Genomic DNA, 17,203 nt, shown 5'->3' on the forward strand with positions numbered 1-17,203 from the left:
AAAAGGTCTAACTACCATTTAGATTCTTAAACAAACATTAATAATGCATTTTAGCTAATAATCATTAATAGCAATTAACTTTTACGTCTTTTAGGATTTAGTCCTTTTTCTGTAATTCACTATCTAATAAACACAATTTTTGAACTAAGCTCCAATCCACCCATATATTAGCTCCATAAATATTCAATAATAATATTTTTTAGCTCAATTTATGAAATTGAGGTCTCGATACCTCATTTTTTAAAATCACTGACTTTTGGTACACACCACTTTTACCTTGACTAACTGACCAACGAATAAAATCTATTAAATCACGATTTACTATTATACTATATTTAATTCATAAATGTTAATTAAATATATTTATGGACTCTCTTGAAAGAACTTTGGTCCCAAAACCACTGAAAAATGAGCTGTCACAACTTTCCCCCTTATGAAATTTTGTCCTCGAAATTTTTACGTGTGAAAAGAGTTAAGGTACTAAAATCTCTTTGATTTTTTTTTTCTATTTTCCACCTATTTTCCTTTGTACCATGATTGTTCCACAAAACTTTCTCTAACTGTAACGCCCAAATTTTCGGGAAGTCTGTGAATGTTGGCATAGGTTTAATTATGTTAGTGGGCCTCTAGAAAGCCCAAGCTTAAGATAGAACCCGGTAATTTTAGTTAATTTTTGTTCCATAAGAAAAAGGGGGTGAAATTATGAAATAGGACCTATGTGAAAATGTTTGAAAATGCTATAGGCTAAATTGAAGTGGCCAAATAAATAGGAGTGCAAAATAGGAGGATTTGCATGACAAACCTCCCATTTTACATGAAGTGGCCAGCCATCATGTTGTTGTAGACAAAATGTACACTTGATATCCATAATTTATGGTACAAATTGATAATAGGTTAGGTAAATGTTCAATGATAATAGGTTAGGTAAATGTTCCATGATAATGGGTTAGGTAAATGTTTCATGATAATGGGTTAGGTAAATGTTTCATGATAAGAATTTCATGTCTTTTGTATTAAAGAATTAAATGGATGAAATATGAAGTTTCATTAAAAGAAAAAGGGGTGAAAAGAACAAAGTTTTGTCCATCTTTGTTCATCATAGCTGAAAGTTAGAGAAGAGAAAGGAGAGGAGAAAGCTCTTGAGTATTTGGTCATTAGGAGGAGGAAAATTGAAGGTAAGTTCTTGGTACCTTGCTTCTATTTTGAGGTTCATGAGTTCTTCTTGATTCTACCTTAACTCTTGAAGTATATTTTGATTTTTAGTTGTGTTGTAAGCATTTAGTCATGAATTAAAATGAAGGAAATGGTTGTTGTTTCATGTTCTTTTGATGAAAAATGGAAGATAGGTGAAGTTGAGCCAAACAAAAAGCATGCATGTGCCTTAGATGTTAAAGGAAAAATCAGCTAACATGTTGTGCTTTAAAATGATGAAATGGAGATTATACTTAAGTAAAATCATAGATATGTGATGATTGATTGGTGATATACATGTTTAAATAACAAGCATGCAAGTTAGGTGTGAAAGAGTGATTTGGTAATAAATCTGCTTGGGACAGCAGCAGTAACGTGAATTTGGAAAATCACCATAAATTGTGGAAGATGAGTTAGAAGCTGTATAAATTATGTAATTAAATCTTAATGAGTCTAGTTTCAAATGGAATAAATGAGAACATATTTTGAATTCTGTACAATGAGAAATTTGATTCGTAATGAAGAGTGGTCAGATTAGTCAAATAGTGAAACATGGGAAACTTTAAGAAAAATCTGGTATTTATTGGCCACACCAAAAATTCTGAAAATTTTATGGATAGAAGATATATGAGTCTATTTTCAGGGAAAATTAACGGCACTTGATTTGGAGTTTCGTAGCTCCAGTTATAAATAATTTAGTGACTGTTGCTCAGGAAGACAGCTTGCAGTGAAATTATGATCATGTGGTAAACATTGACAAAAATTTGTTAATGAGTTGCTTATTGATTTCTTATAAGCTTACTATGATCTGTAGGTGTGGTTGGCCGAATATTGTAAGGGGTTAATACGTAGTTTGTATTTGAATAGTTAGATTAACGTGCTAGTAATCCAATTGTAGGCGGTTCGTGTGTGGATCTCGTCAGCATATCGTCGCAAACAGGTGTGTAACTGACACCCTCTCATAGACTAGATTGGCAAAAGCCGAAAAGCCAAAATGCCGAAAAGTCAGTATTGTGGGAATTTGCGAGTGTGCAAATGCTCGTAAGATAGTTGGGTTTGTATATTTGGTAATCTAAAGTAATAAACTGCAGTGCGCGCGATTTCGTACATTTTGATAATTTGGGCTTAATGGGCCAAAGATCGATTCATGGGCCAACAGGCCCCAATTCGGTAAGTATGCGCGGTAAGTGTTCTGATAGTAAGTAAATAGTTAGGATATGCATAAAAACCCTAAAAGTAGCTAAATTACTATAATACCCCTATGTATGGAAAATTACTGTTATACCCCTAGGTGTAAAATTACCGTTATACCCTTAGGGTTAATTTTGACTGAAAAGCATGACGATCTGATTCTGTATGATGTATGCCATAATTATATATCTATTGCATGGGGACATGGGTTATATTATGGAGGAAGCGTTCTGGTGGCTATGCCACAAATATCTCGAATCGTGGCTCGCCACATATATCTGCTTCGTGGCTCGCCACAGTACAGATCCGGTGACTCTGTCACATTATACATCGCGCAGCCATGCTGCAAATTCTGTGGTGTGTAGCGGTTGGGTGGATCGAGTTGTCTCCCCACACGGTGTAAGGTTGGTACGGGGGTGTTATGGATGAATCTGGGTTGGGTTTCTGCATAAACATGTAAAATCTGTTTTGTTCTGTTATGGGCCTATGGGCTTTATTCTAAATTCTGTTCTGGGCTAAGGCCAACTTATTATGTTTCTGTGGGTTGAGCTGATATAGGCTATGGTTGGGTTATTTTACACACTGAGTTTCCCCAAACTCGCCCCTTTTATTTTCATCCACGCAGGTAATCCCCAACCATAGTGGGCTTGGAGCTGTGAGGGAATTCGGAGTGGCCACCCGCTCGAAAGTTTGATTTTCTTCCGTGAATGGACATCCTTTTATTACGTTTGAGGTTTTGGGCTTTTAAATGTAATAAGGCCGCTTATTTATTTTTGATGGTTTTTAATATGTATTACTAAGATAGGTAATACTTATTTTAACTGTTGAAATTGGATAGCTTTAGGGCGCGTTTTCAAAAACAATAGTTGATTTCAAAATAACACGACAACAAGCAAAGCTTCCGCAATGAAAGTATTTTCCAAAATTAATCACTTTTCCTAAAAATGACTTAATCAAATCGGTTTCCTAGAAATATCCATGACGTTAAGGTGTGGCAATGGCGGTATGCATGTCTAGGATTGGATCCGAAGGAGCTTGGTATTAGCAATCCGATGGACTCACCACCTCTTTTCGGTTTCTTACGGTGCATGACTTCCATTCACTTTAACCCTTAATGAATTAATCTTTTGAACATCAAGTACGATTTTCTGGACTTAGAATTTTTTTTTTTTTACGTTTTTGATGTGGCATGCCGGATCCGACCATAACTTCTGGGCCGGGTTTGGGGTGCTACACTAACGATACTCGTTTATTCTATACTTCTTTTACTTCCTAAGCTAATACTTTGACGGGTTCTTCATCGTACTATAAATCGAGCTGCAATTCAACCTCATTAGGAATTATCACACGTGAAGCATAGAAATCTAAAACACACCATGCATCTTTCTAAGTCCCAGAGGCAACACCAATTTGTAAATAACTAGACCCATTCTCTCAATAATTTCATACAACCTTATGACTCTCGGACTAAGCTTTTCTTTTCTGCTAAACTGTAACACTTCTTCAACGGGAAGACTTTCAGTAATACACTATCAATTACCTAAAACTCGGTATCTTTTCGTTGTACACTTGCATATGACTTATAATGGTCTAAAGTAGATTGTAAATGATCTCAAATAAACAGAACCTTTTCTTTTGTTTCATATAACAAATCAATTCATGCTAGTTTCTTATCATTAAATTATGATCAATACAAAGAAATTTGGTATTTACATCTACATAAAGTCTTGTAGTGCCATTCTACTACTTAATTTATATAAATTATTATAAGTAGCATTAAGTTTGACGAAACTAACATTTCACTATAAACTCTAAAATTTCTCAACACACATCAACAATTTCGAAAACACAGATTCCTATAATTATCCTAACTGAACACTGAAGTTTGATAATTTTCTACAAGTATCTGTTTAGCTAACCATTCTGGAACGTGTTTCCTCAATTCTTGAATTCCCTGTAAAAATACAATTTTGTTATCAGTTAGACTAGAATAGAACTATCACATTCTCAATTCAGGTGACTATTCCTAATTTTTAGAAATTTCTAGCTTAGCAAATCATTTGTCACATTAGCTTTTACCCGGATGGTAATTAATGATTAGATAACAATCTTTCCATAACTCTAGACATCTGTGCTAACTCAGATTCAGTTCTGAAATTTCTGTTAACATATATTTTGCTTGTTTGAAACTCTATTGGCATTTATTTAATCAAACAAGACTATGTTTGTAACAATTTCATCAATGCTAGAGTTATCATCAAAATCCTTGAACAAATCATCTATAATATACAGTGAATCTTAGAAAACTATGCACTTTTGTAATAATTCTTGATGTTTCCCTAGTTCATAATTATCAAGAGTTGATTCGAAGTAACTCAGACATTTTTAGTGGATATCAAAAGATTTAGAAAAACTTACTGCTCGAAATTAGAATTCATATTTACTGTTTTTCACAAACACTTGATTCTTTTATAAAATATGCAATATTGTTTTCTGATGTTGATCATGTTCAATATCATTCCTCACATTGATTTAATATCATCGATAACATAACAAAAATTTTGTAACACCCCACACTCGAGCCCCACGCCGGATCGGAATATGAGGCATTACCTAACTTAAATTTATGCATATAAATGTTTTCATAACACCAACACATAATCACATTAAAACTTGTTCAGTTTTATCTATAACCTCCTTAATAAGAGCTTACGGGGCTTAAAACATCCATTGAAACCCATTTGGAATCAATCTGGGGCCTTAAACGAACTCTGAGAATAACACCTAACATAGGGGCACACACCCGTGTGGGAGGGGCAACACGCCCATATGACCATTTCGACAGGGTCGTGCTATTGGCCCATGTAATTCACATGGCCCAAGTAAGACAGGGACATGCCCCTGTCCCCTACCCGTGTGGAATTAATTTTAAATACACACCTTCATGGGTTTTCACACGGCTTGGCACACACCCGTGTCCTTCACATGGCCATGACACACTCATGTGCTAGCCTGTGTGCAAAAACTTAGAGATTCTATTTTTGACGTTAGCAATCCATAAGGGCCACACGGCCAAGGCACACGCCCGTGTACTAGGCCGTACCCTTCATACGGCTGAGACACATGGTTGTGTCTCTACCTGTGTGTTTACTACCATGCATACTGACTTGAAATTTTTACGTGCAGGGGACACAGGGCTAAACAACACGCCCATAGGGCTGACCGTGTGTCACACACTGTCTAAACACACGCATGTGTCTACCCATGTGGACAAATTAAGGCTATTTACCAAGCCCTTTTTTCATCCTTACTTATGTAACCTGCACAAAAATCATTCTGTAATAACTTAAAGGCACATAAATTAGACAAAATAACCACAATGGACAACATTTCATTTATGCAATTTACTCACCCATGAAAATATCATCTTCTATTTTTAAATCAAAATGAATATTGACCATTTTACATGGCCTTACACAAAATGAGTATCATATTCATCATAGAAGCCAACATATTATGGCCAACTAACAAAACATTAAACAAGACTCGAGTCCCTATACATGCCAGAAAACAAAACAATGAAACTAGCTATACCAAGGTCTTGAGTGGTAGTGTGATTGAAGCTTTTGACGTTACTGGATCCTCGATACTAGCTTGGTGGCACTATAAGAAAAAAAAAAAGAAAGAAGAGTAAGCATGGAAGCTTAGTAAGTACACATATGCAAATAAAGTGAAATTAAAAGAATATCATATTTGTCAAATGGTAACTCATCATGCGTAAAAGATATAAGTTATTTAACATCTCTATCTTACTCTTCCTTTAATTCATGTATTCTTGTTGCATCTCATCCCTTACTCAGGTCCGACTCATGAGTTAGGTATACATACCTCACCAAAGTTTTCACCAACTAAATCTTCGAGTTACCCGTTGAACTTTTGGAATACATGTGGATACATAGGGAATTTACATCTAAATGCCATATAAGTAGTCAAAGCTACCTCGTGCTATGAAACGCTCACATTTGAGCTACTCATGGGCCTTTTTATCGAATCAGGACCCGGACCCCATAGCTATAATGTAACGTTCGCTCATTGAGCCACTCATGGGTCTATACACAAAGTCAGTACCTGGACCCCCGTTACATATAACATTCATCTCATGAACTCAGACTGAACTCATGAGTTTAAACCACATAATTTTTTTATAGCATACCCTCTTTGTATCCTATGCTATGTCTAAGGTCCAACAGGATTTCATAACTAACCGAATAGCATCGTACTTGCTCACGACGTACTTTACTCACATAACATGTCATTCATACATTCATAACAACAAATAAACTTTAGATACATGACACAATAAGTCAATTTACACATGTACAGTATCAAAATATTCCAAAATAAGCTTCAATAACACATTATTTACATATGTACCTACCTCGATACAAAATGATGAAAACGAATTTAATCCTTGTACACTTTGTTCTTACCCCAATCAAGACTCGAATCACACTTCTCTTGATCTAAATTAATAAAATTCATTTATTTCATCAACATGTCGATTTAGACACTCAAAATTTCATATTTGGGCAAAATGACCATTTTACCCTTAGACTTTCACAAAATGACCATTTTACCTCTTATGCTCGAAAATTGATTTTTATCAGATTTCTTCATATTATACGCCTAGCCGAACCCCTTTTACTCTTATAGCAATCCAAAATTCCCACTATTTCACACATTTATGATCTATTTTACAACTTATGCAAAGTAGTCCCTATTAGGGTTTTCATGATAAATCCCTTGACAAAAGTTGTTTATTACCCATCTAAGACTCATATTCTTCCATAAGAATTCAGAAAACTTAAATGCTCTCATAACAAAACCCTAGACTCTCAATCATTTTGTAAAATAGCCCCCTTATTAGAAAGCTCATGACACAAGGGTCTCAGAAATGTAAAAATCATTAAGAGAACTCATGAGAATCATTTACTAGCAAAGGCTTAGAGTTTCCAAAATTTTGAAGCTCAAAAACCCCTCTAATGGCTGAAAATTTCTGTGGTAGGAGAAGAGAATGAAAGGATGATGTCATCTTGTCTTATTTTATTCAATTAAGTCACCAAACCACCTAAATTTTTGACTTTTTGACCAATTTGCTCCCTATGGCCGACCAAGCTCTTAGGAAAGCGTCTAATTTCCCTTTTAAAACCCTCAAATTAAGGTTCATGGCAATTTAACACCTCTAGCTAACAATTTAAGACTTTTGCACTCTATGTGATTTAGCCCTTTTTCGCAATTAAGTAAGCAATCGCTAAGATTAATTCACCAAAATTTTCATGTACTTATCTAATCATGCTACAATACATAAAATAATATTATATAAAAAAATAATTTCTTCAACCTCGAGCTAGTGGTCCCGAAACCATTATTCTGACTAGTCCCAAAATTGGGCTGTTACAAATTTTGTTCAAATATAGCTAGCAAATTCTATCCATTAGATTTATAAAACGACTAAGCGATCGATAATCTAAGCGGTGTTATCAAAATATCACATTGTTTATATCAAGTATGGAAAGTAATCTTCGGCATATATGCCTCATAACTCAAAGCTGACAACCACCTGATTGAAGATCAATACTAAAAAACACAGTAGTCCTCTTTTACTAAACAATTAATTCATCTCTATAAAATAGCAAATACTGATTCTTCATGGTGTTTTTAATCTTCTATCTGTAATCATTATACAATTCTTATAATCTTGTCTTTCTTTTCATAAAGACAATATCATTTTTCTATATGACACACTCAGTCGTATGAAACCTTTGACAACCAACTCTTGCAACTGTGCCCTTAACTCCTTTAATTCAGTGAAAGCCATTTTAGACGAAACAATTGATATCGGAGTATTTCTGGGCATTATTTAAATTGCAAACTTAAATTATCATTCTGATGGTAATCTAGATTTTTCTTTAGGAAACATATCAGTGAATTCCCTGTTTGTCAGTAACTGATCAATCTTCAACTCTGATGCTTATGCATGTAAAATGTAAGCTAAAAATGCTTCACACTTTTTACAAGCCATTCTCGAAGTAGAAATCATAGGTATGACATTTATAACACAATCAATTTTGTCTAAGTTAACAGTAATTAACTTCCTAAATCTGATATATCAAATCAATTCGCTTCTGACTACAATTTACTATCGTTTTATGCAAAGTCAACCAACCCAAACTCAGTACTATATCAATCTCATGGGACAATGATAACATGAGGTCAGTAGGAAAAATCACAGCCCTGAATTCTCAGTGAACACTTTTTACAAATTGAACTGACCGTGACATTTTGAGCCAACGATTTAGTTACTAAAACATCAAATTCAGTCTGTTTTATTGGTATGTTCTTTTCAGATACTAAAATGATATAAATGTAAGAAGGAGTCGACCTAGGGTCTAACAATGCATATATATTAATATCAAAGAGAGAAAAAGTACTAGTTATAACATCTACGATAAAAGCCTCCTCTCTAGCTTGAATAGCATAAGTTCTAGCAAACACCCTTATCTCATATATGTTTGGCTTAACCTTTGTTCCATCGCGAGTAGTTCTAGCGTTACTACTATGTCTTGGATGTTAGCCTCTTTATGAAATAGATATCTATCTAACAACTTGATTTTCATTAATGCTTGACTTTTTTGGTCAACCTCTCATAAAATGTTTGGTAAATCCGCATCGAAAATAGGCTCCGATCATAACTCAACACACACCCCTGTGGAACTTTCCACAATAATCACAAACAAATTTGTCATCATTACGGACACTGCCAATACTGGCTACCAACTTCAACTAGAGTCTTGAATCATTTTGTCTTGATTTTTTTCTTCCTGTGAATCCAAATGATGTTACATTGTGACAAAAATTTTCTTTTAGTTTCTTTAAGAATGGACTTGAAAACAATTTAGATACGTTTCATTTACTAGAGTCACAAAATTTCATTTTAGTCTTTTTCTTACTATTACAGATTTCTTCCATTTTCAGCGCTCAATTAGACAAAACCATGAATTCCCATATTTCCATTTCTCAAATCAACATTTTAATTCCATCATTAAATCCACCTTCAAACGAACATACATCTCTTCTTTAGTTGGTATAATCTCACAAGCATACTTACTAGGCTGTATAAACTGTCACTTATATTCCGATACAAACTCATAAATAATAATTAAATATATAGACGGACTGTTACAGGTTCTGAATAAATTAAGCCATATAGCTCAAAAGTAGGGTTTCAAGGGATAAATATTTAATAAGATTGGCTTTAAAGACTAAAACTATCAAAAAAAAAAAATTCCATGCCTCCTAGGATTTTGCCTTAATAAAATTACTATGTTAATTCTAAAAACTTAAACTTTCGTGCATTCTTAATTTTTCTAAGGAAATCATGGTAGTCCTTATACAAAATCACTAAGATCTATACACATATCATAATTTAGTTAGTATAAAAATACTTGGAATAATAAGGATTTATGCAATACGCTAAAGCTAGCATTTTTGTGCAAAAAAAATTAAATTTTGTGCAAATTTCAATTAAAACATACCTTTATGAGAAAATTAATTATCTTAGATTACAATATGGTCCCCCTACTAAAGAGAAACGATGTCCTCATTGTTTAAAAGCACCAGATAAGGTCTTAGGAAAGGGAGGTGGGTCTAATTTGACTGCTTAAATACCAAACCTTTCCTTGATAGAGCCAATCCTAGACATGCACATTCTCATTGCCACACTTCTTATTTTATGATGAGCATACCATAATCCAACACTTTTTATTCATAAATTACACTTACTTATTGTGTGAAGTGGGAAAAATAAAAATAAAAAATATTAAAAAATATTTAAGCCTAAAATATCCTAAAATATTAAGGAAAATAGAAACCCCCTTATTTATTTGGTAGAATCCTCGTTGTCTGATATTGTTTCCACCTCTTCATAACATTGTTCCTCTATTCAGGTAGCAGAATCTTCTCGCTCAGTCTTCTGAGTCGAAGTCCAACACTCGAAAATAAAATCTTGGACAATTACACAAGCTAGCTGGCGATAGGTTGAGCGAAACTGCGAGAAGGTGTTGATGATTTTGTGTGGTGGTGGTAAGGTAGGATGGCAATAATAGAGAGTTGGCGAAGGTGCGGTTGGAAGTTGGGAAGATAAACTAATTTTTGGTGATAGGTTTTGCTTCGAGAGATAGGGGCAGCGGATCTACTTTTGGAAGGAAAAGGGCGAAATTGAGGGTTTATAAGAATAATGTAAAGGTGGCAACTTCAAGTTTAGAAGGGGGTGGAGGCTAAGTTAAATAATAATGAGGAAACAAATTAAAACAAAACTAAAAAGGAATTAGTACTTAGGTCAAAATGACCCTTTATTCCACACATTTTTAAACTAAAATTAAAACAAAATTAAATAATAGCAATTAGAATAAAATAAATAGAAATTTGAAATATGAAATAAATAATGAGGAAACAAATTAAAACAAAACTAAAAAGAGATTAGTACTTAGGTCGAAATGACCCTTTATTCCACACATTTTTAAACTAAAAATCAAAACAAAATTAAATAATAGCAATTAGAATAAAATAAATAGAAATTCGAAATATGAAATAAATAATGAGGAAACAAATTAAAACAAAACTAAAAGAGATTAGTACTTAGGTCGAAATGACCCTTTATTCCACACATTTTTAAACTAAAATTAAAACAAAATTAAATAATAGCAATTAGAATAAAATAAATGGAAATTCGAAATATGAAATAAATAATGAGGAAACAAATTAAAACAAAACTAAAAGAGATTAGTACTTAGGTCGAAATGACCCTTTATTCCACACATTTTTAAACTAAAAATTAAAACAAAATTAAATAATAGCAATTAGAATAAAATAAATGAAAATTCGAAATATGAAATAAATAATGAGGAAACAAATTAAAACAAAACTAAAAAGAGATTAGTACTTAGGTCGAAATGACCCTTTATTCCACACATTTTTAAACTAAAAATTAAATATAAAATAAATAAACCAGAAGTGAAAAACGCTAGAAGGAGGGCTTGAACCTCCGACCTTGTGGTTAACAGCCACACGCTCTAGCCAACTGAGCCATTCCAGCTATGTTGTTAAGCTTTTCAATAAAGTTAATTTTAATATTGAGAAAATATTCATTAAACCTGGCTCTTGATAGTGGGGTCTCTTTTGTAGCTATATTAACTCAAATCTTGAGAACCACTCAGAGACGTAAATGCTTAGAAATATATATAAGCATTAATGGTTAAATTAATCCTGAATTAGAATTCACTTAAATGCTTTAAGTCCTTCTGAAGGGTTTAAAGGTTAATACCAACATAGACATAACTATATACGCTCAAAAAATATATGATATTATTGGTCAAAATTTTGACAATGTTTACATTTAAATAGTAAAGATAGCTTAAATAAACATCATATTCTACCCTATCATAGCTATCTAATAAAGTGTGATGAATTATGTACAAACTTTACTGTCGTTTTGGGTAAAAGTATCCTTTGTACTTATTTATTCTCTTTGCTTTAAAAATCTTTATACGTTTCATAAAATAGTAAAATAAGTTTTTTTATTTCAACTATTTTTATTATTAAATGATTATTTGGAATTTTTATATATTCTCTGCATATATATATTATTATCCCCATGATATATGTTAGATATTAAGGTTATATTCTTCAAATAAAAATTAATTCCATATATTATTATTATTGTTGTTTAATAATTAATTCTTTTATTTAATTTATAAAGATTAATTAATTTATTTTAATAAAAAAACAAAAATCAATCTTATAAAAACTTTTATGGTGGTTTTGCGTATTTATTAAGCACACGTGTTCCATACGTTCAAAACAACTGGAGCATGGGACCAAAATTATCAATCACCACAACACGGTCACTTTCAGTTTAGTTGGTCAAGTTTTATGTTTTCTATTTCTTTTTACTTTATGTCGACTTGAAGAGAATATTATACAATTCTAGAATAAAGCCCAACCCCCCCTCCCCGTCTTCTCTTCCCCATGAAATTCGTATAATATATATTAAATTTACGGTAAATATTTATTAAACATTTATATAAAAATTAAATTAAAAATTCATATAAAAATCAATTGATGCATTAATTATAATAGTAAATACATTGTGTTTTAAGGTCAAATCAATAAATTTTTATTGATTTATTATATATGAAAATAGATAAAAATACTTTTTAAAAAATATAATTTAATTTGTATATAAAAATAAAATTTAATAATTTCATAATTAAATTGGTGTCTAGTTAATTTGTTATATCAATTCAGTAAAATACTTAATATAAATATATATACAGGTGCGAAGCCAAGAATATAGATAAGAGGGTATATTTATATAAAATAGACATGTTGAAAGTAGGCCTGAACCATAATGCAGTTTTTAAAATTTTGGAATAATATTGGTCACCGAAATTAACATTTAGAAAAAAATTAAATACTCAAATTGTATCTAATATTGTAATTATTTAACCTGTAAATATTTTACCAAATTAATATTTAAACACTAGTATTAGCTTAGCAAATTAAACTAAAAAATTATTAAATTTATTATAAAAATTATAAATCCTATAGAAGAAATCAAATTAAGAAGAAACTTTGAAAACCTTTAAGAGGGCAAACAAAAATAATTCTATTTATAAGAATTAATTATAAGATTTAAATAAAAATTTTAAAAAATGAACTGAGCTATTTTGCCCCATGTATATATTCTAAACCATGCAATTTGGCTCTCTTGAAATCTTAAAAAAACTAAACATTCTCGATCAATGAATTCCTCTAATCGATCTCTTGAAAACATCTTACAGCTTAGGATTCAAAATTCTAACGTCTAAATAATCAATTTATGCTAGTAATTGTCCAGTTTACGTGCCAATATAATTGTATGTAGGTTACTATCAATTATAAGTAACGATAATTTCATTTTACAAAGTAATTCTTTTATCACGGTCTATTGATTTACTGGAGATCTTGGGATTCATGCTGTTTGAATCCCATGAATTTAGTTTTTAGTTTTATTCTTGGTGAGGCCATTTTGAGAGTAGTTATAGCAACAATTATACTACTTGAAATTCTTAACTTTTTACTTTTTCGCTTGCATCACTTTTAGGATTTTGTCTAGTTAAGCTCATGAATATATTTGAACAAGAGATTGGATAAAAAAAAATTTACTTTCAAGGACCTAATGTGATATAATTACTTTATATATCCAAGAACATATGGGATGGTTTTATGAATAATTATCTCAATGCTTTTTTGTAACAATTCGATTTCTAGTGGTATGAAAAACACTGTTTCAGAACCTCATTTCCATTAAACGAGTTCATAAATATAAAATAGGAATATTTATGGAGTTAATATGAAAATGATCAGTAAAGTAAATTAACCGAGAAAATAGTTAAATAAAACTTAAGGACTAAATTGTAAAAATCTAATCGCTATTGAATTTTAATTTAGGGACCTATATAGAAATTGTACAAAGGACCAAGATGGTAATTTAACCATTATTCAATATGAGTTAGTGGATGACAATGATTTTCCCACTTAGCTTAATTAATAATAAGATTAATATAATAAAACCTTAATTAAGTTAGTTAAACTAGATTAATTAAAGTAAAAATGCCAAATAGTAGAAGATGAAAGTATTTTATCATTTTCCTCATTCTTGTTCCATCTTCCATTGAAGAAATGAAAGGAAAACTCTCAACTTTCGACCATTATTCAAGTAAGGTTCTTAAGCCTTTTTTATTATTATTATAGAAATTGGATCATGAAAGCTTGATCTAGCTAGCTTATGTATCAATTAGTTCAATTTCTAAGTTTTCAGTAAGTTTTCATTATTGATAAATTGATAAATTAGGCTTGAATTTGATAGATATTAAGCTTACATCATGATAAGGACTAAATTGTAAAACCAAATAAGCTTGTTAGTTAACTTTATAACATTAAGGGCCAAATTGAATAAATTGAAAATTTATCATGAAATTGTGCTATGAATAGAAATTATAGGGTCCCTAATGAAAGAATATAAAATTGAATTTTAATCTAATGCTAAATATTGAAGGATACGCATATATTGAGTATAGGGACTAAATTGAATAAAATGTAAAATATGTTTGGTGTAACACCCCAAACCCGGCCCAGACGTTATGGCCGAATCTGACGTGCCACATTGGAGTTGAAAACCCACGTTCCGTTTTAGTGTTTTAAAACCATACATTTTATTGGGTTAACAAAGTGTATGGAAGCTAAGCACCAGGTAGGTATCCGAGGCAGAGGAGGTGAGCCATGAAGGCTGCTTAAGTACCAAGCTCTTTAATTGGATCCAATCCTAGACATGCCCACAACCATAGCCACATTTTTTCATTTCAAGTTTAAAGTTTGTTTAAGTGAACGTCTTTGATAAATCGATTTATCGTGGTGTTGAACTCTTTTGAAAACAAGCATCGTTTAGAAAACACGTCCTAAGTCTAGCCCATTTGAATAATTATTAACCAATTTTCAAAGTTATTAAAATTAAAATAATCCCGAAAAGAAATAAAAGAAAAGTTAAAATTGGCCTTATTACAACCCAAAAATAAATAATAATTAAAGGAAACTAAATGAAAACCAACACTTTTTTTTAAAAGCCCAAAGATGATCACCGTGGCCACTCTGAATCCTCTCCTACCAAGTCCCCACATCAAGGCTCACTGCAAGGTTAAGGAAAGGGGGGTGAGTTTGGAAACTCAGTGTGCAACAAGCCCCTTTCAGAGCCCAAAAACAATAACAGCCTGTTGGGTCTAAGCCCAAATCCAATCTCAACATATACTGGGCCATAGCCCTTTTCATGTTTCATATTCCATAACACCTGGACCAAGCCTTTTCATATTTCATATATCTTGGGCGAAGCCTTTATCAGAAACGGTATGGCCCTTAAGCCCATCTCAATGTCACATATAATTTCAATGAAAGAATGCAACCCATTTGGGAGACTACTCAACCCACCATCCGCTACTCTCCACCGTACCAACCAACACACCATGTGGGATTAACTCGACCCACCCCGCCAAACTCTCCATCGGCAAGATAGTGCTTTATCATATAACCGGAGGCCTAGCCTCTTTTAATAATCGGGCAAAAGCCCTTTCAATAATCGGGCATAAGCCTTTTATAAGCTGGGGCATAAGCCCTTTTGATAATCAGGGCATAAGCCCTTTTTCACTTCCTCCATCCATATAAAACCCAACCCAATGCATTTATGATTACCTCATGTGCATATCATACATATCATGTGCATATCATACATTTCATGTGCATATCATACATACCATATTTATCAAAATCCCATGTATTAAAATCATACATAAACCCTAGGGGTATAATGGTCATTTTACCTAGGGGCAAAACGGTCATTTTCATATTATAAGGGTAATCTCGTAATTTTACCAAAATTAGGGTTTCCATGTTCATTAACAATTACTAACAATCCATGGGTGCAAACAGTGATTCGGCCCATTTTAGCGAAATCGAGTTATTGGGCCTAAAACCCTAATGGGCCCTACTTAGCCAATTTCGTCATCTAGGCCCATTTAGCCTATATTCCATAACGGTTTTAACAGTCTTATCATGCCATATAAATGATTTTCGTTTTCTACCAATTTTACCCAAATGAGCCCGAAGCCCAATGGGCCCCACTTCTACTCGAGGCCCAAGTTACCAAGAACGCCAAAATCACATTCTTACCATTTCCATCGTTCTCGATCACCATCTCATCGATTCTAACTAACTAGTGAGCGTCATTGCTCATCGATCCTCGAAATGCGAATTTGGCATTTTACTTTTCGCATTTTATCGCTTTAAGCTATGAAAGGGTTCGTTACACACCTGATTTGCGATTTTCCTTGACGAGATCTCCTATGCGATTTCTCCTATAATCAATTGTTAAATAGATCAGCTCGCAATAATTGAACCAAATCAAGAACTTTCCAATATTAACACTTACACATTCGCCACCATCCATAATGACCTTAGGCACCTTACCTTTGTCGCGATTGATGACTAGGCCTAGCTACTCCGGCGATCCAAGCTACTCCAAATCGACACTACACCTTGCTGCTCCTTCAATAAATAAACCAAAAATATTAAAAGAAGACCCCATAGAGTCTATGCCCATATTCGCCATCTCCTAAACTTGGAGTTTGCTTTTGGCCAAAGCTACACTAGGAATCGTTTAGAGTTTGAACACTTACCACGTCTTTCTCCTCTTGAATCCGGATGTCTAAAAGGTAAAGGAACCGAATGCCAACTATTGAAAAGGAAGAAAAGGTTGCTGGTCACAAAGAATCGGCACCCCTATCTTCACTCGATTTCGCTTTTTTTAAGACTTCGGCAAAAATAGAGATAAGGAAAGAAACAATGGTGAATGGAGGAAATAGTGGGCTGATTTGAAAGAAGAAAAGGAAGAAAAATGAATAGGAGGGAGGTAGATTCAGCTGGAAAAGAAAAGAGAGAAAAGGCTACACACCAAAGAAGAAATCGGCACAACTAAGACCCTAATGCCAAAATTACTAACCTAATGCCCCTTGCCGAAAATCCTCTCCAATCTCCCTTATTCGCCAACTCTATCTCCCTATCACATCCCTAAAATCTCTCCCTTATCCCTCCTTAATTTATGCATTTGACTTAATCCAACTCTCCTCTTACAGAATCCACTTAAGTTCCAACACTTACCCTTCCCGCACACAAA

General features: G+C 32.9%; 1 long non-coding RNA gene and 1 other non-coding gene across 2 annotated transcripts; one reads left to right on the forward strand and one right to left on the reverse strand.

The window, feature by feature from the left end:
- The first annotated feature begins 923 nt into the window (after positions 1-923).
- Positions 924-2,599, forward strand: LOC128280530 (uncharacterized). The gene is made up of 2 exons (XR_008270631.1): positions 924-1,175; positions 2,090-2,599. It is a non-coding gene; the product is annotated as an uncharacterized LOC128280530 (long non-coding RNA).
- An 8,863-nt stretch (positions 2,600-11,462) lies between these two features.
- TRNAN-GUU (transfer RNA asparagine (anticodon GUU)) lies at positions 11,463-11,536 on the reverse strand. The gene has a single exon. It is a non-coding gene; the product is annotated as a tRNA-Asn (tRNA).
- Positions 11,537-17,203: the final 5,667 nt, after the last annotated feature.

This window comes from Gossypium arboreum, chromosome 1 (assembly GCF_025698485.1).
Source record: "Gossypium arboreum isolate Shixiya-1 chromosome 1, ASM2569848v2, whole genome shotgun sequence".
In the NCBI taxonomy this organism is placed as follows: domain Eukaryota; kingdom Viridiplantae; phylum Streptophyta; class Magnoliopsida; order Malvales; family Malvaceae; genus Gossypium; species Gossypium arboreum.